This window comes from Chionomys nivalis, chromosome 11, assembly GCF_950005125.1.
Source record: "Chionomys nivalis chromosome 11, mChiNiv1.1, whole genome shotgun sequence".
NCBI lineage: Eukaryota > Metazoa > Chordata > Mammalia > Rodentia > Cricetidae > Chionomys > Chionomys nivalis.
Genome location: NC_080096.1, coordinates 67665847 through 67690707, shown reverse-complemented (window position 1 = coordinate 67690707; position 24861 = coordinate 67665847). Strand labels below are relative to the sequence as shown.

The 24861-nt window shown below is 36.0% G+C and overlaps 1 protein-coding gene across 31 annotated transcripts in view; it reads right to left on the bottom strand.

Moving 5' to 3' along the window:
• The window catches only part of Ptprd (protein tyrosine phosphatase receptor type D), a 2217081-nt gene that overhangs the window by 1032213 nt on the left and 1160007 nt on the right, over positions 1 to 24861 (bottom strand). For all 31 annotated transcript variants that reach the window (XM_057783903.1, XM_057783917.1, XM_057783909.1 and 28 more), the window contains one exon: positions 8827 to 8860. The gene's annotated coding sequence lies outside the window, so the exon portion shown is untranslated. The remainder of the gene's footprint in view (positions 1 to 8826; positions 8861 to 24861) is intronic.

The following is a 24861-nucleotide window of genomic DNA, read 5'->3' as shown; positions in this document are numbered from 1 at the left end:
TGTGAATGAAGGCCATTGGTTCTTTTAATATCAAAATATTTCATCCTACAGGCTTTCTAACTACTGTAATATGACTGTCTGTACAGATGTACAACCCATAATGGCCTTTGAAAGAGATAATTCAAGATGGGGGAAGATACCCCTAAAACACTTACCTTTCTGTATCTAATATATATATTACCTTAATTCAATCTTAACTATGAAGTAGATAACATTTTCACCTTGAAGTTCCAAACCCTGTTATTAAGGTGAATGCACCAGATATTCATGAAAGGCAAAGGTAAAGGCACAAATTGACCCTGCAGATGTTGTAATTTCTTATTCTCTAAACACCTAAACATTGGTTGCAACAGAAAGCTACACTCACCACCTTAGTAGTATGTGCATATATATGCATATATATGCATGAGTATCTGAGAAAAGTGCTTTGATTTTTTGGATGTTTCTTATCTTAGAATCAAAGAGTTATCTCAGAGAGAAGTAAGTACCTCCAACTGAAAAACAGAACCAAACAAAAATGGCCCACACCTGTCTGTCCTGAGCTTAGATGGAACATACACTTGGTTTTAGTGACAACTTCCAGTGTATGTTTGCAATGCATGGTGCCTTCTAGATTTCCTGTCTTTATCTATGAGCAACTGGTATAAAAGTATAAACACAGGGAAGGTAACAGTAGACACATACACAGTGTGGATAATTTATCCCTGAGACAGCAAACTTCCTATATCTTACATGGAGACAAAGAGCTCTGTCACTAACAGGAGGTTTTGAAACTTTTCTAGAACCTCTAGCAACATGGTATAGTGGAGAAAACAGAAGGAAGAGTGAGGTTCTTCCCTGAAAATTATTGCTGATGGTTACAGATTCACTGGAGGCTCCAAGAGTACAATGCTAAGATTTTCAGGATTGATTATCTCTAAGGAACTATTTCCCCAAATACCAAGAAGTTATTCATGGAAGAGTAAAACTAGGGTGATGGATGGAAGAGAGGCAAAATATTAGGAACAATGAAAACATCTTTTTTGTTTGTTTATTTGTTTGTTTTTTGAGACGGGGTTTTTCTATTTTGCTTCAGAGCCTGTCCTGGAACTCATCCTGAAGACCAGGTTAGCCATGAATTCACAGAGATCCACCTTCCTCTGCTTCTCCAGGGCTAAGATTAAAGGTGTGTGCCATACTCACCACCCCTTGGTGAAAACTTAATTTTTCTAAAAATTGAAGCTTTTTTGTGAAAATAAAACCAAGCTAATTATGTGATAAGTGCCCCTATGTTCATTTTCTAATTAGGAGCTTTAAATAAAAAATGGAAAAAAGACATTCAGATATCTGAATTGGCTGTATCTGTTTGAAAGTTAACAAAACTCATGGACTCTCTTAGCCTCCCTAGGGCAGCATTCCAGCGGAGATTCCTTTAATGGGATTGAGGGGGAAAAAAACCAACCATTTGTGTCAAGTTTGTAGATCTGAGTCGACCAGAAATTTCTGTACAACATAGCTGACCAGTGTAAACTATAGGCCATTATGGTTGTGAGCCTGGCTAATGCCAGGAAATAGGGAGAACCTTGTCATGAACACATGACCAGGAATTTGGTTTGTCTTCTGTACTTGCTACCAGAGCCAGCAAAGACTAACATGTAAAGAAATGTTCTGGAACATGCTCATTAATGGAACACAGATGAAATGGACCACAGTGTCAGCTGTGATACAAGCTTTCAGGTTGTGATCAAGGGAAATCCCAGAACTGGAGAACTATCTGCCTTTTTTTTCCTAGTGAGGGCTAATTAATTAACTCAAGTTGGCTTTGAGACTTGTTAAGGGAGTTTCTATAAAGCATGGTTTAGGACTTCTGTCACACTCATGTTGCTGAGCTTATGTTATACTCCCACTGGATTTTAATTAATTGGCTCATTTTGAAATTAAAGTAAAATTATGAGTACACTTAATCTTTGATTCCTTTATACATAGGGTATGAAAAAACTTTTTTCATTTTAAAGCAAAAAATGTTTTTCTTTCACCTCTCTTTTTGTAGAGTGGCCTCTGTGGCACAGCATCCTTGGTTAAAATGCCCTTCTGCTATTTGCCCTTCAGACTTTCTCCAAACATCTGCTTTAACTACATGAATATCAAATATATTGTCTGTTTGAGAGCAGAAGTTCATGCTATTGTTAGTAATCCTTCTCTATAAAATGCATTAACAATGTACTGGGACATCAGACACAACTTCAGCTCAAGGCTCAGTTAGGCACTAAGGGGAAGGTTGCCTTCAATCAAATACTAGCTCTAATACAAGTTTACATGGAAGAATAATTCAAAAAATACATTCTAATAGGAAATCTTTAAATCTAGCTGGTAAAAACTGCCATGGGATTTAAAATAAATGTTCCTATGGGTATTAGTCCAAGCGAAGTATATGATATATTATAATACAAATTACATTGGTAAATTTCCATGTGCTATTTGTACTCATTGAAGACAGAGTCTGAACACATGAGACAGTTACTCTACCTCCCGCCAGGCTCAGTCTCAAACAGGTTTATTTCAAGTAACCTCCCAAACTCTTGCCCATTGTCCTTTTACAGGGAAGAAAAGAATTTCAAATAGGTAAAGATGTTGAAACATCACTCCCTGGAGAATAACTTGAAGGTAAACCATTTCCTGTAGCGGTTATTATTGTTTATTCTGCAGTAGAGCAATGCCTATAGTTCAATGAAAAATGCTAAGATCATTTGTTGAGAATCTGCTCTGCTGTGCCTGGAAATCTCTCAGTCAGAACAGCAGAATATCTGCTTCAGCGGGGCTTCATCAAGTCTTTTCTACTCAACGATGCAAGTCCAATCTACTGATGTTATTGATTTATCTGCTACTTGCTATTTGTTCTTTTAGCTTTTGCTCCTACAAGATTAATAAACTTATTCACTCAAAACCGAAAGTCGATCAATCCTGACATAGATCATATATGTGTGTTTACTAATGTATTTTTATGTTTTCCAGAAAGCACATCAGAAACAATAAATTAAAAATGGCTTTCTGAGATAATGAATAAAAAGGTTTCTTAGTATTATCATTATTTCAGAAAATAAAAACAAGAAGTGCATATGCTTCTGTGTGTGAGTCTTTGTGTACATGTTTGTGCATGTGTGTGTTTGTGTATTCAGCTTACAATGGGAGTCTATGGGATTTTTAGTGACATTAAAGAAGTAATTTAAATGTTGCTTGCTTCAGCTTTATCATATATGAAGTGGATGAAAAGATGGCATTTTCATTATATAATATTCAGACAAAATTAATATTTCTAGGATGTACAAAATAAGAACACCATACAGTAATTATAGTATGACATATATAACCTTTGCTTTATTTTGAAAGAGGATGCCCAGGTCATTGGAAGCAAAATGAACAAATTAGAAAGCTGCCCTCTGGAGACAAAGCTGCCATTGAGTTTGGAGCATAGCTGACGGGAACAGAAGTAAAGAATTCTACTTTTGCCTCTAGTTATCAGGGGACACAAAGAACAAGTCTGAAAACTAGGTAAAACATGCCTAGTTATTGGAGATTCTGTTCTCCTGCTGTGCTGTGCGCTATAACCAGCTTTCTTAGATACTCTAGTCCTCATAGGGAAGCTGGAAGGTAAGCAGCTGAGTCAGAATACGACAAGGATGATATGTTTGTGGTTCTTTTATTCAATGAGTGTTACTTCATGTTATGACAGTTGAAAGAGCACAGAAAGAGTTGGTAATTTTATATGGATGGTTCTCTTCTCGGCATTGCAGTCTGTTACAACTACTTCATGGATCTACGCAAACATAACGCTACACCTGAGGCACAGAGAAGGCCTTTCAAGTTCTGAACTCTTAGCATTGGAAAACAGCAGATGGGAGAATCATACAATTTGCTTCTCAGTCTGCTCATTCATAACACAGTAACTACCCACAAACTGGTTATATATGGTTGTTGCTTGCACATAGTAAGTCAATAGAAGTATTATTGATAATGAGGTTTGTAATGAAGCGTATGGATTGCAGAGTGGGAATTTATCAAAATATCTTGATAACTAGATTGTCTTTCTTCAAAATACCATTCATTGTTGTCTTGATGGTAAATAGATCATTTGAAGTGCACAAATTGATTTACTTTAGCAATGCTAAAATGCTCCCGAAAATAATGACTAGATGGAAAGCTGACAGGCATGCTCTATATATACTACCAATTTATCTGACTTCCTATTTGGAATGAATGCTCAAATTGAAGGCAATTTAACATATGATATGTCATAATATTTTGCAAAAAAATCACTTAACTAGGTTTCAAAAAAGAGGCTAAAAAGTATTCTGATTTTAAATGGTATCTATAAAAGGGACAAAGTAATCTTTGAAATGACAGCCATACGATGATTGAAAATAAAATAACCGACAATTTTTGGCTAATAGGTAAAACATGAAATCCACTGTATCAGGTTATTTCTGCCACTAGAGAACCTTAATTAGAAGTCTCTAATTATGTATGCACATGCCAAAATATGAGTACTCCAGCAAATGAAAAATTTACATATACAATGTTTTTAATCAAAGTACCTATTTGATTGTACAATTATCTATATTGCAACACAAAATTTGAATTCTGTCCTTGTGATTCCGCATTTATACAGGTGCCCAATTATTTTGTTGGTGCAACTTAGAAATGCCTGCTTAATGTACTACGATGTCAGTTCTCTTCCATTTAGAGTAAGATGGATGAAATTTTTCTTGACTCTTAAAACAGAACTCACTGGGTCAACATAGAAAATGCATCTTCTTTTTATCTAAAACAGAATAACTCTGTTCTAGGTTCATTCTCTTCTTTAAAAAAAAAAAAGCAAAATTGTGGGTTTTTTACTCATACAATTTGTTACTTTCTCCCTTCTTATTTGGGATTTGCTTTGAATTTCGAAAATGACTCTGATTCACAGGGAGAAGCCTTCAGAGGCAATAAGATTGAGTTCACTCAATTTTCCACATTGTTAGTCCCTAAGTGATGGGAGTAGGCTGTTGATCCCTGCCACTTGTAAGCAATAGAGAAACTTTAGTGCTGGTAAAATACTAGATTTATAGTCCTGAAGACAGATGTTCTCTGTGGAGATTCTGGGAAATGCCTTGAGAAGCAGTGAGGCAGAACTGCAGCTCTGTGTGGTCATTCTGGACAATCAAGACTCTCTTTGGCTCTCCGTGAGCCAGGTATAGTAAACTGGTGGCCTGCTAACAGAGACGGGGCTCTGAGTAAGCGGGATGCTGCTCTCTGGTTACATCATATGGGCAAGACAACTGAGATAAAGCTTCTTCATTTGCAAAATGATTCACTTCCTCATATAGGGGCTCCATATTTCAGATGGGCTATTGGTAACAGCAACTGTCTTTAGTCGTCTGAATCTTTCAGATATGGAATTTACTCGGTGTCTTTTACACTGTCTCTGAGGATAATATTGAGACAGGATGCGACAACATAAGCACAAAATAACTGGCTTTTCATTCCCCTACCTGTAAGTAAAGGGGTTTCTGAATTACGCATAAATAGAAAACTAGTCATTAAACCTTCAGTCCAGCATCTTTGAATCCAGGCAGATTTTTAAGCAAACTATCAAGGAATCCTTTAGATGCCTCCAGGATTCCTTAAATTTAGGCTTGTCGCCTCTTTCAATATTGAATTTTCTATAACATATTTCATTTTGGTTATGAGATGGCTCGAATGCTATTTATAGACACATAGGTCAAACTATCTGTGGTCTCGACAATATCATGTAATTCTGCTTTGTGTTTTGTTTTGAGACATGGATTCTCTACAAATCCTGGCAGTCCTGGAACTCACTAGGTAGACCAGACTGGCCTCAGATTTACAGAGATGCTTCCCCCTCCCAGGCAGGTGCACTGCCTACAGAATGCTGGAATGATTAAAGGCAGGAACCATAATGCCTCTTCCCAATTTATTATTCAGTCTTCACTTTAACACCCTCCCAGGGAGTGAATGCACTAATGTAATAACAACTACTACTCCTTGAGATATCTGCAGGGGCCAGGACTGATATCTCCTGTGGAAACCAAATCCTAGATATTCAAGTCATTTATATGAAATTCAAAGTATTTACATAGATCATCCTGTGTGAGCTTTACAATACCTACCACAGTCAACATCATAAAGTGGTTTGTTCTACTGTACAGGTATTATACTAAAGTATAATGACAAAGAAAAACCCTGGACTTCTCCAAGGAAGACACAATCTGTCTCTCCTTAACTAGTTTCAACAAGGCAATAGACCTCTAATGCAGCTCCCACAGTTACAGGAAACTGACCATGTACTAAGAGATCAGAGTCAATGGCTCTAGTGTCAGAGTTTGAACAATGTCTCCAGGTATTCTTGCTCTTGTACAGTCTCACTCTACATTGATTCTTAGCTCCACTGTTTCACTTAATATGACACAAGGAGAGGCTTGTTCTTTAGAACATTTGTGGACTGACCTGTGCACTACATAAAAAACCAGGCTATTCAGCTAGAAAGAAGTGTCACTTGAAATGCCTCTGGAATATGTCCTATTATGTAGTAAGAGAGGACACATAAAGAAGAGTGTTCTCTCTGGGGATTAGATGTGGCCTCATGAGGGACCTACCAACATCTGAGGAAATAAAGTATTTGTTCAATAAAATGTGTTGTTCTCAGAATCATGATAGTCATGATCTTAGAATTACATTGTTATGCTTCTGAGAACAGCACATAGGTGTTTGGCTTAGTGCATTGAGCAATACTGATTGATACAAGTCAGACCTATTGTGTACTCTTGATATGGACTCCGGTGAATTGTTTATTTTCCTCATTTCCATTTCGACAGTCTGAGAAATAATTGTAGTATCTTACAGGCCATGGAATGAACTAAATAAAATAATCAATGTGAAGAATTTATCAGTGTGGCTGAGTCTGAGCAGCACTTGATGAATGATAGCAGTTACAGTGATGACATTATCACAGTCATTACTCCCATTATGACAGGTTCCCCAACTATCAGCACCAACATCAACACTAAGACAAAACTACTTATAAGCTAGTGCATTTCAGATGTCCCTAATATCCATCACCAGGGAGAAAGAGAATCTATTTAACATAATATTATTTATTTATTTGTGCTTTACCCTTTGGGATCTGAACAAGCTGAACGAACAGACGAGTAGCAAACTTGTCCATTAGCAATGCTATGCAAAACAAAAAGCACTGTAATCTCAAGCATAGCACTGATAATAATGTCTGCTTGCTTAAGATTATTGACTATCTGTTAGCACTGCTTTTACTTTTGGTATTGCAGTACAGTGATGTGAGCACCTTTAAACAGGTTGCAGTATGAGAATATGTTTAAATGCCATTTTATATTTCACTCACTTAGTACTACTTCACTCAATGAAATTGACTTTTGAGAATCTTTAAGTTTGCCCTTGATTAACTAGAAATGAGAGTGAAAGTGGACATGAGGGAGCTACTTCATACCCATACCTTTTCCTGTTGCTTAACCAAAACTGGGCAGCTTGTTCTAGTCCAATACGGTTCTTTTCATAATGAAGAAACAGCCATAAAATATATTAAAAAATAAAATAATGAAACCAAGTGAAATATGTAAAAATTAGTGTTCTTTATACAGAGAGGAAGAAAAGATGAGAATTATTTGAAGTGTTTTTTTTTTTTTTAGTATGCTCACTAGACTAGTGACTTTGACATCACCTAGGAATTAACTCAAATTTGGGCTCAATGATAAATCCATCTCACCAGTACTATCATTTAGAAAGTTGACTTAGGCAATTCTCATGCTATTATTATCAAGATACTCTGATATAATAAATAACTTTTCTACTCTATTGTTTCCTACACCATATGTCATACACCATCTTATATAGGTTGACATTTATTCATTTTTCTAACCTAACATTTATGCAGACTTTTTCTTCATCCTATTTTCCTTCTACTCTGCTTCTATTCTACCCATCTCATTTTATATCAAGAAATTTAGGATGAGGAAAGAGAAAGCCTTTATTAAAGATTCCTACTTTACTGTTCCTATGTATTGCATTGGTTAAAAGCAAAATAAAACCATATTTCTTAATCTATTCTAAGCAGGTAAATCCAAGCAGTGAAGGCTAGTCATCTAATATAAAGTCTCCTTTTAAGTCCAGCAGTGTAAAGAAAATTCTCAAAGCAAGTTCAATGGTATATAGAAGTACAGTGATGCCATGTTTATTCAAGATCACTGATAAAAAGAGCAGCTTTGATGAGACGAATTAAGTTGATAAGAAATATAATTTGATTATTAATACTTGATAATCATTATCTAAATTAGGAAGTAAACAAAATAAGCTAACATACATGACATTTTTTCTTTGAATATTATAGATTAGTAGAGAAAAGAAAGCACGATTGTGTCACAAAGTGTTGGGTGTTCTGCTATTGATGCACACACTACAGAATATTCTGAATGTTTCCTACAAGATGAATCAGTTTTCTAATTAAAAGACTTGTTATAGCATGAATAAGTGGAAAATTTCTCTGAAAACAGCATTCCTTGTTGTTAATTGTGTTTTCCAAATTTTATTTTTAAATGGTAGAAAATAAAAGACAAAACATATTACTATAAAATACTTTGTGAATTTCTTGCAGAAAAAACTTACACAATAGCATAACCCCAATTAATACAAGCAAACAAAATTATTTAAATCTTACAAGAAAAAGAATTTCATACATGTTCGAGAAGGAGAAGAAAGAGGAGAAAAGAAGGAGGAAGCAGAAAAGATGGAAGAGGAAAAGCAGAAGGAAGCACTCACCTCAGTTGTTCAGTTAATGGACAGGTACCATCATCTGAAAAAAAAAACAAAATTTATTGTTGTAATGTGATCATGAATACTATAAAATCCAATTGTTTAAAATCCCTTTTTGCAAACCTTTAAGAACAAAATTAAACAACTAAAGAAATAGATGGTCTGATCTTTTGTATGTATTCTCTCGTCACCATTTTAGAACCAGGAGAGTTAATCTATTGCTTTTCAAAATTATTTTTAGAAATCTCTCAGGAACATGTATATTATGCAGAAAAATTTAAGACACATATGTTTTAGGAATAGGTACCATCCCAGGATATTTATAACAGTGTTGGTCCAGGCATGAACAATGTCTTGAAAGACCCTAACACAGAGATCTGATGCCATATGCATTGCTTTTATGAGATATGATCCTCACAAAAGATGCCAAAGTAAATACCGTAATGATCAGGGTCTTCAGTCACATATACTTTGACTTTATGAGAGTGTATCTTTAGAATCTATTTCCCACTATTAATTTTCTTAAAACTTTTGTTTTTCCTTCCTTTCTTTCTTCCTTCTTTTCTTCCTTCCTTTTTTCCTTCCATCCACCTTTTTTTCATTCTCTTGATCTTCCTTTTTTCTTTAATTCCTTCCTTTGTCCGTCCCTCACTTTCTCTTAATTCATCCTCTTTCTTTCCTTCCTTCCTTTTTCCTTTTTTATCTTAGTTGTTACTTCCCTCTTTTTGTTTCTTTCACAGTATTTTGGCTCACCCCTTTGCCCTACCTCAGTATTCAACCATACAGCAGGTACAACTTAAATGATGTCTCCATGTTGAAGCTTATCTTGATAGCCAGAAAAGAAATTGTTTTACTTACAAGAAGCTTTGTCCATACTTTGTATTTTCATTTTAGTAATTTGACTTTACCCTGTGTTGTGGTCATGCCTTGACCTTGTTTATTTTTGCGAATCAGAAGAATACCTGCTATGCTTCTGAAATAGTAGATGCCTTGAGGTACTGACTGAATTACAACTCTAGGGTTCTAGACTTGTCAGTAGGAGTATGTGAATGGAGTCACCTCAATTTTATTTATGATATCATATGTAAATATGACATTTATGTTTTTAAGATTTATTTTAAATTCATTTGTGTGTATTCCACAGCTGTATAGGTAAAGGAAGTCACAGAAGATGACATCATATCATCTTGAGGGGTAGTCATATGAACAACCCCAGTGTTAAAGAACTCACTATAATCAACAGAGATAACAATTCTGCTACACTTTTTCGTTTTTTCACCATGTGAATATATTCTCCCTGTATAACCAGTCAAATTTTCTTCTGCCAGTCCTATTGCTGAATGGATTAGTCTCTAATGTTCTTTGCCAAATGCTTTCAAAGTCATAATTTTATAAACTCTTATCCTGATTCAAACAGTGGAAGATGAAAATATCAAATCAAAGAATGCATCTGATTCTGATCAGAAACAAATGGGTTTGCCTAGGTTTTCGCCTGGCATTCTGGGTGCCTGATGCCTCAAGAATTTGAAGAGCTTTTGACTTTTATACACTCTCTTCTTTTCTTTTTAATTCTTTTTACCTTAGGTTATTAAAATTGTGATAGTCAACCTACATACCTCCAATCTCCTTCATATCTACCTTATAGTATTAAAAAATTTAACCATGTAATAAATCAAATGAACCAACCATACTGTAATATTATGAGTTAAAAAGAATGAGGGATAATTTATTCAAGACTTCATTAATTATTTGTTCAGTAAATACTTTTGTTTATTAAAGAAGTACATTGCTACCAGCCACATCTCCTGTGCTATTCTAGGAATTTCAGAGAAGCTGATGACCATGTATATGTCTCCTACTTCCTATGCTGTGCTATGGAGAAGATGAAAGAAACTGCATATTCAGCTAAACACAAGAGAATGAGATAATTTCAAACAAAGAGAAAAATCTAATTTCAATTACTAAAACAGAGATTTGGCTCAGCAGATGAATGCTTAAATTGGGCAGTCAGTAATTAGATCGGAATGATAGAGACCAAGCCAGTTTGGCAAGAAATGAGTTAACAGGTAAGTAAAAGAAATAAAGCCAAAATATTACTAGCAAATAAGTACATAGAAAAGAATGATAAAAATAAAGTTGGAGAGGTATGTGGAATCAGAATACAGACTACATGGAAGATTGGTGTGGGAGAATTATCTGTATTCTGCCAATTATGTATTTTAATAAAACACTGATTGGCCAGGCAGGAAGTATAGGCAGGTCAACCAGACAGGAAGTAGAGGTGGGGCAATGAGAACAGGGGAATGCTGGAAAGGAGGAAGCCAATTCCTCGCACTCCTGTGCAGACCACCAAAGAAGCAGGATGTAATCTGCCCAGCTAAGAAAGGTACCAAGCCATGTGGCTAACATAGATAACAACAATGGGTTAATATAAACTACAAGAGCTAATAAGTAGCCTGAGCTAATGGATCAATCAGTTTTATAACTTATGGAGATCACTGTGTGAATTTCTTTGTCATAATTTAGATTGCTGTGGAAGTTCTACAAAAGCAATAAATAATTATGAAATTATTTTGTTCCTAATGGACTCTATCTTGCTACGGATATACCACCAGCTCAGTTAAATTCATTGCTGCTCTGTTCATAATAGCTAAAAAACTGAAACAGCCTATGTGCCAATTATGTTTAAATCAATAATAACAATGTGGCTCATATACACAGAAGAATACTATTCAGCTGCAAATAAGTATGCAATTCTCCAGGGAATAAAATTCTCTGGAAATCATTATTCTGTGATACCAATGCCAAAAAGACAAATGTCTTGTTCTCTCTCATATGTGGAAACTGGCTTTGTATCTTCAGGTATATGCATTTCTATTGTAGTACTCATAAAAGATAAAAAAAGATCACTATAGGACTTGCTGGGATGCTTAAAGGAACAATGAAAAAATGCAAAGGCATAAATGGGGGTAGAAGAACAACAGAAAATAATAGAACGGAAAGCGTTAAATTGAGTTTGGAAAGAAGGATAGAGAGGAGAGTATGGGGGGAAATAACTAGCACAAGGACCTTTAAAATTACCAAATACAATAGTGGTTGTAGTGGCAAGACATATCCACTGGTGTGTTCATGGCACAAACGTTATGAAAGTCATCAAACACCTCTGATTGCACTTCAAGTCTGCTCCACAGATCAAACTCATTTCTTGCACTGTTAACGGTATTCCAAGTCTGAGTCTGACTAGGTCACAGGTCCTAGAGGAAGCTCTATTACTACTATTCAGCCAAATGCACATAGTAATGAGATATTCCTTGTGTTCTTTCCATAATGCCCACAGAATAGCACATTTCTCAATTCTCATGAAGACGGTTCATTTTTGGAGTGATGGCAATTAATAGAGAAACACACAAGCCAACATCACCATCCAAAGAACAAGAAACTATGTAAGGCTACCCACACTCCAGCAGATGACAACACACCCGTGTGAATATAGATGGGCTCAGTGTATATTAATTTCTAAAAATGTTGAGGGAGCCGGGCGGTGGTGGCGCACGCCTTTAATCCCAGCACTTGGGAGGCAGAGACAGGTGAATCTCTGTGAGTTCGAGACCAGCCTGGTCTACAAGAGCTAGTTCCAGGACAGGCTCCAAAGCCACAGAGAAACCCTGTCTCGAAAAACCAAAAAAAAAAAAAAAAAAAAAAAAAAATGTTGAGGGAGCTGCGGGCCTCTTCCCACAGCCCGGCTCCCGGCCTCCTGGCTAGCCTATGCCCCAAAATAACAACACACAAAAATTGTATTCATTTAAACACTGCCTGGCCCATTAGCTCTAGCTTCTTAGTGGCTAATTCTTACACCTTGATTACAAATTTCTATTAATGTGTGTAGCACCCCAAGGTGCGCTTACCGGGAAGATTCTAGCCTACGTCCATCCTGGGTCAAAGCTTCATCATGTCTGCCCCAGAGAGGAAAGCTATGGAGTTTGAGCTCACTTCCTCTTCCTCCCAGCATTCTGTTCTGTTTACTCCGCCTACCTAATTTTCTGTCCTATCAGGGCCAAGGCAGTTTCTTTATTTAACCAATGACCTTCTTCCATCATAAAAAATTAATGAATTTGGGCCAAACTGATGTGGCAGCTAGGGAGGTAAAGGGGTTGGATTTTATCAAAATACTATGTGCATATATGAACATGAAATAAAATATTATTAAGGCTAGTGGTTGTTTAGATCAACGTGCAGTCTACAATGGAAAAAAGTGTATACAACTTGAATATATGTTGAAGATAGCATCAACAGGACTAGATGAATTAAATGTATGTAGAGACTTAAAAAATGAATAATGGATGATTGTTGGTTTGAGGTTTTAGTAATTAAGTAGGCATTGGTATGTTTAATTGTGGGGTCAAGAATATGTACAGAGAAATAGAGATTTAATATTTCTAGATTACTATCTACTACCCTTCAGCTCTACTTTGGCCATAGTAGGGTAGAGTGTTTCTTACCTATATGAGTTCAAAGGTCAATGTATAAAGTAAGCGAGAAATTCTCATTTAGTGGAAAAATTGTGGCTGACATTTTACACTGTACGTACTGGAAGTCATTATCACAAAGATATACTGCCTTTGGATGCTCACAGCAGGGAAATCCATTAAGGAGAGGGTAGGTTAGGCTGGAACTTAGGGACCATCCCACAAGGCAGTGCATGCCTGATATCACAACACTAGAGGTAAACAGAAGATTGCAAATTAGGAACTGAAAACAAAGACAAATTGCAATCCAGTTAGTTGTGTGGCACTGATCAAGATGGAAAGATTCCCATCTTTACCAGTTCCCAACTTCATGCTAAAATCTGATGGCTGCCATAACGAACACAGCTCACTGGCTTACAGTTAGGACTCCATAAAACCACATTTGTTTCTTCGTAAGTTCTGGAACAACTACACAGCATGGGCACACTAATGATGTGCTAGATAAGCCCAAATCTTCATTATTGTAGGCAGGAAGCATCTGAAAGCCGTCTGTTTGCCTTCATTTCTATTCGGTTCCTTTAAAATCTTAAAAATCCACAGATTACTTCCTTACTATGGAAACAAAATGACATGATGGTGTTTGCTTATTTTTAACTGTGTGTTTCCTAAGGAAGGAGTTTAATAATTAACAGCATAGCTACAGTTTTTTTTTTCTGCACAGTTTACTTTCTCTAATCCCTGTTTGCATTAGTATATGGACAACTGGAATGCTCTCTTAAGTCAGTGTGCTCTCGGGTTCCGTTAGTATATCAATCTCTACAGTGGTGTACGGAAGCAACACAAATTCGATAGGAGTAAGACAGGACTAAGAAAATAAAGAATAGAGAGGAATCATGTAAATGGACATTACTGGAAACAAATCTCACCAAAATCTGCACTCCCTGAAACACCTGATAGTGAATACTCCTTCTACTTCAATTAGTAAATTATAAATTCAAGATCTGTGTTACAATAGTTTCAGTTTGGATTTGTGTAATGTCGGATTTCTTTGTTGGGGCTAAATAAAACATGCTTTCTAGAACACAATATTGTTTGTGCAAAAATTGATTTTTATGCTGTTTAACTCCAGAGTGATATTTTGTAGGATATATTTTTCTTGTTTTCAATATTGTCTCATCTAATTTTATTTTTCATTTTCCAAAATCACTTATATGAGCCTGTGGGAAATGGTGGTGTTTACCCTCTGGCTTCTCTATCTTCTGAGATAATTTGTAATTTTCCAACACACTGTAAACACTACATCTTTGCATAACTACTTCTGAATGGCTAATCTGTTTGGCCTCAAAATTCCCAGATTATTCATTTAATTTTGCCAACATTTTCCTTGCACATTAAAAATGTTCTCAAGATAATTTTACTTTGGAATGTGAAGGGCTCATGTAAAATTTGCTTTTGTACCCCTTAGAGAAGCAAACAATATTTTTAAAAAATAGAACAGTTAAGTCAAGTTTTCAAAGAGAATGGTGCATGCCTAAGAGGTGGATATTTTCAATACATATTAAAATTATGCTCCAAAAATTGTTTTGACCAATTATTTAGGCCAGTGTTGGATTTAGATTTAGGAACAACCAAAATCAATCCGACTTCCTTCCTTCTCTCCTTGCTTCCTTCCTTTTGTCATTGCTTCCTTCCTTCCTTCCTTCCTTCCTTCCTTCCTTCCTTCCTTCCTTCTTTCCTTCCTTCTTTTCTCTCTCTCTCTTTCCTTCATTCTTTCTTTCTTTTGTTTCTAATTAAAAGACTTAACATGTAAACTCAAGGTAACCATGGAGCTGTGTGCAATGAGTAATGGGTGTAATGAATAATGAACAGAAGAGTTGGGAGGACAGAGCCATACAGTGAATGAAACATGAGCCTTATGAAACACTGGAACACATCCACCAATTTCATTCAGGCTTCTTCCTATTTCATACAATTGGGTATTCTACTAAAGCATCCATTTGTCTTTCCTATGGAGGCCAGACTCTCTTTCTTTAGATCTCCACACTTGTTGGTCACAAGACTATGAATTTGATAAAGGCTTTAGTTTTTAAAACCACTCTTGTAAGAAGATAAGAAAAAGCAAGTGATGAGAACATGAAACAGGAATGAGTCAGCACACTGGAAGAAAGTGTGTGTTGGAAACTGTCAGAGGACCTGAGAGAAGTTGAGAAAAGACAATCTTCTTGGAAAATAAGTCAGATATGAACTCCATTTATGTACAATCTACCTTCACTGCAAATTCTGACTTGCAGACCTAGGGTTACATGTAACAAAAAACTTACGGAGCAGTTAAAAGCAGGTATAGGTTTTTAATTTTTCTTGACCTTTGAAGAAGAGAGAGTAGCAAACTTGTCAAAAGACTGGCCATTATCAGTCACTCTCATAGGGATTAAGTATTGACTGAGTCTCAACTAATGCTCTCATATTTTCATTTGGATGTATGTTTCTTCTTAGCAGAAGAAAAATGATTATGTATGTAAATTAGATTCCCCTTTAAATATTTGCATCAGGTGGAGAATATACTCAATTAAACCAATAAAACTTTAAAACAAGTGAAATACTGTGTGCTGAGAAACAACGAAGCCAGCCACAAGTAAACAGCGAAGCCAGCCACAAATAAGCCACACTTTCCAGATACTCCCTTCCCCAGTGGTCCTCCTCTGTGAAATGCTGTTGGTATTCTCACTGAGAGTTACACTTGCACCTTATACTGAGTCATAGAACCTTGGAATAGGACAGGAAAGCTGTTTGACATAGTTCAACTTATTAGTTCACTTCATTTAATAAAAAATAAGATAATTTCTATCAGCTTCCATTTTTCTTAGTAAATGATGCTATACAATATTCAATAACACAACAACAAAACCAACTCTGCTACCTTAATGAATATAACTAGAAAGAACAGAAATATGGGGTTTTATATAGAATGTAGGCTTGTATAAATCAACATGACTATCTGCTAGTTCTAAGTTTCAGCTTTTTTTTTTTTTACTTTAACAAGGGTTCCTTACAAAGAAGCTTAAAGCAAATAATGACCATAAGACATCCCTTACTATGCCCAGCAGGAGATGAATTCCTCAGTATTTTTAACCATTATGCCTCTTGTCACTCGATTCTTAGTATTTTCTTTTAACTAATAGAAATTTCCAGTTTGGTATTTTGTCTTACTTTAATGATAGTATTCAATATATACTATAAAGAATAGTAGAAGCTTTTAAACTATGCTAATCAAGAAAATAGAAGACTTTGATGAACATAGACAGCAAATTTAAAGGATGTGTGTTTTGTATTGTGTCGTTGTGCTCTACAGTAGTCTCAATTAGCAAAGACAGTTGTGGATCACCCTTATTGTGTTTTCCGGTTTTATCTGTATGCTTTGTGTGTGTGTGTGTGTGTGTGTGTGTGTGTGTGTGTGAAGATGGGAACATGTGTGCTACAGATTGCATGTGAAGATGATACTACAACACTGGCCTTGATTTTCTTTTTGCTTTCATCTTTAATTTTCATTTGTTTTTAAGGTTTTTTTTATGAGATAGATTCTTTGATATATGCTGCTGTGTGTACAAGGGCAGATGACCTTCATGCTTTGAGTATTCTCTTGTCTTTGATTCCATCTTGTTTTAGAGGAGTTGATATTGGACAAATGCCACTGTTCCTGATTTTATTTCAGTTCTGGAAATTCAAATCCATATTCAAGCTTGCATAGTAGGAATTTTACTCACTAATCTGACTCTCCAGCACCTTTGTCTGGTTTTAATACAAAAACACATATCACATGTACATGTAAATAGAGCTCATTAGTTTTATAATCGGAACTATGATGACAATGACACTGCTTTATGCATTTGTCACTTCTGCTTTATGTGGACCCTCAAGCAATGTTCAACAGCAATTATAACAAAATTTACCAATGAACTGATTATATTGAATTTATGTTTTTGGAGACTGAACCCAGTGGCTCATACATGTTAGGCAAGAACTCTATTGCTGAGCTACAACACCAGCACTGGTTTTAGGTTGTTTGTAAAAATTGTAGTTCAGTTTCCCTTTATTTTAAGCTTTTCAAATCTTGAATTATGTGAATAGCACTGAGGAGGCATATACTGTATATAAACATAGCATATATAACTAAATATAATATTTAATTAAATCATATATGTATTATATATACATATACACACATACACATCCCCAAGAATCATCATATTAAAACAACTCAAAAGTAGTACCACATCTGTTGAGTTATAGAAACAATTGTGTACAGCTGGAAAGATGGCTCAGAGGTTAAGAGTACTGGCTGCTCTTGCAGAGTTCCTGAGTTCAATTCCCAGCAACCTCATGGTAGCTCTCAACATCTATGATGAGATCCGGTACCCTCTTCTGACCTGCAGTCATACATGCATGCAGAACACTGTATACATGATAACTAAATAATTAAACAACAAACACTTTTTTTTTCAAAAAGAAAAAAAAACAATTGTGTAAAATCTCTGAAGGGGAATTTTTATACTTGTATCACATAAAACCTTAACAGGAAAACAAAACAAGCCAAAGCTGTCCGAGATGAATCCACAATGTAAAACTTACAAGCCACAGGGGTAAAGGAACACATTATAGTAGCAGCAACAAGAAACATAAAAAAGTACATTCTAGAAATAATAGGAAACTAAGGAACGATTGCTTCCAAATCTTAAGGGAGTTACAAGGGAGCACTTGATGCTCAAATTTACTGGATGGCTAGATCATGAAAATTTTATTTCATATAGAAATCTGTATTTGAGGTAAATTTTCCCTAAAGTTTCGAATATTTTTTTCAGCATCCACAATATAGTTAAATCAAAGATAAAAGCTTTTTATCTCATATTGGTTCCAAATATTTTATTTCAAATTATATGATTATATCCCGTTGACCTGCCTATCAGAGTTTGCTACCTTTAAGAGAAAAATGTGAAACCCATTTTGCATTAAAAAACCTGTTTGTCAACCATATTTGTAAGTACACCATAAAGGAAATTGTGGTAGGCTTCACTAAGCAGCCTTACACAAATTCAATAAGTACTAGATTTCTTTAAAGACATTGCCAGTTGTTCAGATGAATGAAGTGAGCTGCTTGACCAGAGGTTGCTGGCGCAAATCAATAGACAGCCGTGTGCACTCAGCCCATATCATATTTCAATAACAGGTGCTTGGAATTCAGTACACAGCTCGGCCATAAATCACAGAAAGAAATTATATTGAAAGTTAGATTTGAACTCAGCAATCAATGAAAATGTGCACCAAAGATGAAATACTTCTAGACATACATTGAAATGAGATTTGTGTCACTGCCATTCATACTTTGTAGTTTGATTTTTTACAACACTTTTGTAAAAAGAACAAAATTCAGAGTAGCCAGGTCCTTGACTTAGGAATTCCTTAATTTTCTGATTGAGATAGGGAGGTGCAACTATGAATCAGGAATGCTTTCAAACAGGAAGTTTCAAGATTGGTATTTCTGAAAGACATCATCAAACCAACTATTCTGCCATTTGGCAGTGTATTTTAGTCTTATATTCTATATACACATATCTTCTGTGCCTGGGTAATGGAAATGTTTTAGAATTATGTATTAGAACTATCTGACCGCAATGTGGATCGTCCAGTGTACTTGCTTATGAACACAGAAACCACAGAAGGCAGACTTCTGCAACCAGTTGTGCTACTGTGATGAACAGACTGGGCCATGTTCAGTGACCTACATTGAGGCTAAGAAAAAGTGGATGTGTTCTTGCCTTCGGCAAAGTAGGGCAAGTATATGTATTTACTTTATTTTCCAACACATCTGCAGACCTGTGTGTGTGTGTGTGTGTGTCTGTGTGTGTCTGTGTGTCTGTGTGTGTGTGTATGTAAGAGAGAGAGAGATGGTGAGAGAGAGAGAGAGAGACTATAAAAGTAAATGTGCCATTAACCTGAAAAACAAATGGACTGTGAGGTGGATTTCCATCAAAATGGTTATGAAAAGTATTAAATGTTCAGTCCCAGACTGAAGAATACTTTTTGTCCCTTTACAATGTCTAGCAAAGCATTAGGATGTTCAATACATTCCCGGAGGATATGGAGTGTCTTTGTCTGTTGTTCCCCCCGACAGTCAAAGCAGGGTAAGAACAAATCTTGCATCTGCAACAGTGCTTGCTGACATTACAGCCTCGATAAAAAATAAACTCCAAGCTGAAAAGCTATGCCACTTTCTTAATAATTGTGTGGGCTTGCATATAAGTATATATAGCCACTAACATAATTGGCTAAAATGTAAATAGATATTCTTTTTTCTTAAAATTCATAAAATATAACACAATGTGGCTTGTGCCTGCTACCCTGGGAATCATTGAAATCATTGTATCTGGGTTATGCTTGCCTTCCAAGGCATGACAAAACTGGAAACTAAATTGCTGCATGTTGCGAACATGGTGTCTGCCAATTGATGTCTGAGGAAAAGGGCTTAAATGGATAAGTTTCCATACCACCAGAGGCAAGAGAAGAGAGAGCATGCATGCAACATGTTCCACATTCCTTTTCATTGTCTAAATTAACCACAGAACTCATCTCAGCGCAAGGAAGTAGGCCACTCTGCAGAAATGTACTCCTTACCCAAAGAAGCAAAATAAGTCAGTGACACTCACGCATAAGAGATATCCACGCTCAGTTCTATAGCAACTTATTTGACAGCTTTAGAAGTGAGGGTTGAGAGCTGATGAACAGTACCACAGAAACAGATACATCCTTCTTTACTTTTTCTACATTTGTTATCTGCAGGGGTCTCTGCCACCACCAGAGCCAAGAAAGTAAAAGTCCACGGAGACAAGAAGACTGTTTCATTCAGCATGACTAAGTAGCCAGTGTTGGTTCAAACATTGAGAATATGACCCAGAGTCGTTTATTCTAGATACTTTTAAGTACAACAGAATTCAGTGAAAACCTTTCTGGTGATAATAACACAATCCTTCATATACAATAAAGCATACGTAAACCTCACTGAGACACAATAAGCTAAATAAAGATCAGTTACAACTACACTGAAATGCTTTGTAAAGTACATGTGATACTTTCTATAGAGATTGATTCTACACATTGAAGAAGTTTATGATCAGGATTTGAGTGGATGTCTAGTGTGGTCTCTAGCCTAACAGCAATGGCGAGTAGCTATGTCTGCTGCCAAACTTTTGGGCAGATAAAAGAATATTAATTTCTTTCTTTGAAGTAACAACCTTGTGTTAAATATTTCCAGGTTCCCCTGTTGCTTATCTATAAACCCAAAGAACCCCTGCCTCCTACGGCTATTTGTGATAACAGAATCATGAACAGAGACCACCTAGAATCCCAGAGCGTCAGTGCCAAAGCTATATTTGAGGAATTTACTGTGTGCCTCAGTTTCTTTTCTTTTGTTTAATGCCATTATTCCTAAGTGTGTTGGCTCGTGCCTATAATCACAACTCTGAGGAGGCAAAGGCAAGGGAATTCTTTTAGTTTGAGTCCAACCTGAATTATATTATAAATTTTAGTCCAGAGTGAGAATCTGTCCTGATAGAAAAAAAAAGTTACAGAATAAAGAAACTTCTAAACAAACAAAAACATTACCAACTTTACAGTGTTATGAAGGCCTCTTGTGTTCATCTCAGAACTCCTACCCTTGAGAGTTAGACCATCCATCAGTTATTTTCATTTCTCATCTCTATGTCTGCTGTCTCAGTCCTAAGTTACTCTGTTAAGGACATTGTGCTCTTCTGACCACACTAGACAGTGTTTAGCTTTAGGACTCCACCAACTCTAACTTCTACAATGAAATTATTCTCATTTACACCCACTTTCATCCTTCAAATGCATTCTTTCAGAGGATCACATAGACTGATCTCCTTTGCAGTATACTTCAGAAGAGAACTACCTTTCACTTCATTGTTTCAGCAATTTGACGTACTAATCAATAGTCTACTCTGACATGGTAGCACAATTTTGGCCACTTTTATAACTCTTTGATGGGGTCCAGACACAGTTTCCTAGAGAAGGGATGCAATTAAGTAATGTGAAGAAGTGAGAGATGCATCTTAAGGGCATATTTGGGTAGTGAAATATGGCAACAAACTGTGTTGTGTACTAATGTGACAAAGACCCTCAATGCCTGGTTAATTCTTGTGGTCATTTGGGACAAGCATGTCATTCTGAGAAGCTAAAACATCTCAAAGCATTAACTTTTAAATCACATTTCTCCATTTGATTGGATATTAGTTTAAAAGAAATTATTTGTACACATAAAATTAAATGAATGTTATAATGGGCTATGCTGTGAACTTTATAGTGGTTAAAAGTTTATCCATCACTGTCTGTAAAACAAAAGTAGAAATTATTGCAAGCATGAACTATCTAGATAAGGGTTATGGAGGCTAAAGCTTTTAACTGTCAATGGGACTTTAACTGTAATCTTGGTTCTATCATTTTTAATATCATGGCCATGGAATGTATATTGGATTTCCTTAAGCTCTGATTCCCTGCTTTGTAAGGCCTATGAGGGATGTTATCAGGAATGAATCAGGTAACATTTCCATATTAGTAAATGTACTCGCAAGTATGTAATGGTTAGCCACTAAATGGAAGGTTTTATTATATTCTTCTGAGTTTTCCCTATCTAAAAATCTAACCACTAATACAGTTACCATTTTGGACTTCCGGAGAAAATTCACAGTTTTGAAAAAGAAAGCAAATTTTAAGGGACGGCAGAATTTTCCATTGTAACACTTCTTCCCCCTCTTAAAATGTGTTCTGCATAGCTCTATTGAGAATTCGCCTCCTATTATTTAAAACAATCTTTGATTGGATTCAAGCTCTCTTCCCACATCCTCTCAAAGGACAATCCAAACTCTTCAATTATCTTTTTCACATACATCTCAAAAGGTATTTTGAGTGCTTGAAAGGCCATAATTCTTTCTCCCTAAAGTTTTGAATTCCATCTGATGAAATTACCACACTTTGTAGAATAGTGCCATGTCACAGAAACAATAGCATCAATTAACCTCCCCTGCCTTCAGTCAGGTTCTTTCTTTTCCTTCATAAAAGTTAATTTGGTGCTTTTGAAAGAAGTAAGATTGGAAGGGATAGGGAATCAGAGTCTTTACGTCACAAAATAGATACTGACTAGAATGAGTGGCTTAAAATTGTCGGCTTCTAAATCTCAGATACATTTAAGGAAGTGTTGTCTTACCGGAGTGGAGGTAATTGAACCTCGCTGGTACATTCAGTCTCTGGAATCACTCTCATGGTGATAATCAGAGCTATTCAACATAGTGAGAGTTAGTTTTTTAATTAAAAAAATTACTATCATCAATTCTTGGGTGTATTATGTAACAGAGATTTGGAATTATCTTGTCCAATCATATGGAGGTGAAGGTTCTATTAGTATAATGATTTGTAAAAGTCTCAAAATTTGGTCTTAAAATATTTTATTTAATAAACACTTACTCTGGTTCTATCATCTGCCAGCCTAAATTCCTATCAGAAATGGAGACTAATATGAGCAATCCGGCAATCCTTGTACTCATGAAGGAAAAGTTTGAATATCAATACCAGAAAAACCTTAAGATCATTTCTAGACTGACACCATGGGAACAGCTTGACCTTTCAAAGAGACCCCACACTAAAGTTGATGCTTTTCAAGTATTCTCAGTCATTTATTTCACTATAAACTGGAATTTAAGTATTATACAGTCAATTTTGTTCAGATAATAATGAATGCTATTACAAACACCCTCTCCTAGGAATGATCTAGAGAAAAACAGAGGTCATGAGTCATAAAGCTACTTTAGGTAACATTCAACAAGCTCTTTTGAGGATAAGAATATATTTGCTAATGTAGTGGACTACAGTCCACTCGCTAAAAGGCAACTGAGTTTATTTCATCAACAAACTTTGATTTAGCACCAGTTCTGTGTCAGAATTCATAAGAGTGCTTTGAGGGATTCAAAGGGCACAGTTCTGGTCCCATAAATTTGAGGTCCAAAACAAGATAAAAGTAGATCTTAACATGTCATTAAGATTCACTCTGAGATACTAGAACTGGAGAAGTCTTGGAAGACACAAGGAATGCTGGGGGGAGCTTTAAATAGGCCACATAGATTTCATTATTGTCCTTAGTATGGTTGGTGTGAAGGGAGATTCCTTTCCATGGAGGAAACAGCTGAATAGAAAAGAACCTTAGTGCTTTTTGCAGTGCCTTTAAGTAATACATACATTTAGTTACTAAATAGGATGTGGGTGGAAGAGAGTTTAAACAGAAGTGGAAATGAATTCTTACCTCCTGTTTTTCTCACCCCTACCTGATAAGGCACTGGACTTGATTGAGTCTCACAAATTACTCTTGCCAGAATGTAGCCCTGACTTTTCTTTCATCCTCTCTAGGTTAGATGGCTCTATGATCTTCCTATCTTGTCTTCTCTTCTCCAGTTAGGTAGGTGCCTTCTGAAGTGGGTTTTCCAGGTTGAAAAGCCTTGTTATAAAATGAAAAACTGATTTTGCAACTATTGGGAGTGAAATCTTTCAGTGTAAGGCTAGAAGGAAAGGCTGTCATGCTGTTATCAGGACAGGTCTGGAATCCATGTCTCCAGCTTATAGCTTTGTCATCAAAGGAATCTCGGCTTCCGTGACTATTACTTTTTCCAGGGGATGTTTTGTTGACTAAATAAAGTAATGATATAAATAAAATGAATACAGAAGATGGTAGTAGGGTCTGATCAATACAGAAAGAGTGCCATTGCTCAGGGGATGGAGAATTTCTTTCTGCTGCAGAATTCAAGATCAAGGGCTACTCAGCTACCTGGCATGTTGTCTTTCTCTAATATCTTAGCATGATGAGATATCTTTGGAGAAGAACTCTCCACTTCTTTGTGTCTCTCTGTATAGATCTCTCCCCTGATTTGTCACAGTCCTTCAATCTATTATGTCATTTCCACTTGCTAGAACAAAAATTCATGCAGTGATTGGCCCAACAGATTTCTCAGTTAGGAGGTACACAGCAGAATAAAGCCTGCAATCTGTTCACTTTGATACAGAACTCATGTCTTATACCCACAGTCTCACTAATCTTCCATATTTGGCAGGTAGAAATATATTTCTTTATCTGTTCCATCACTTGACTTTTTAAATAATGGGATGCTAGTCACTGGAGGCGATGTGAGGTTGTGGCATGTGACATTGCTCCAAATATAAGCTAGCAGGAAAGCAACGGAAGCTGAGCTGTGTAAAGTAAACTAAAAAAGCTGTCACAGAAAGAAGTTGAATGGAAAGCTAATCTTCTATCAAGTCTGAACTGAAGCACATTCAGACGAACACAGATTCACCCCGCACATCTAAAATTCCCGATTATGTTGGAAGCAATCCTAATTTCACATACAAAGAGAAAATGCAAGTAAAACCTCTGAGCTTTGTGTTTTATTTAAAAATTATACTTATTTAGATGGCCTATGGATCTGAAAACATTCTCAGAACAGCATAACAGCTTTGACAAAAAAAACAA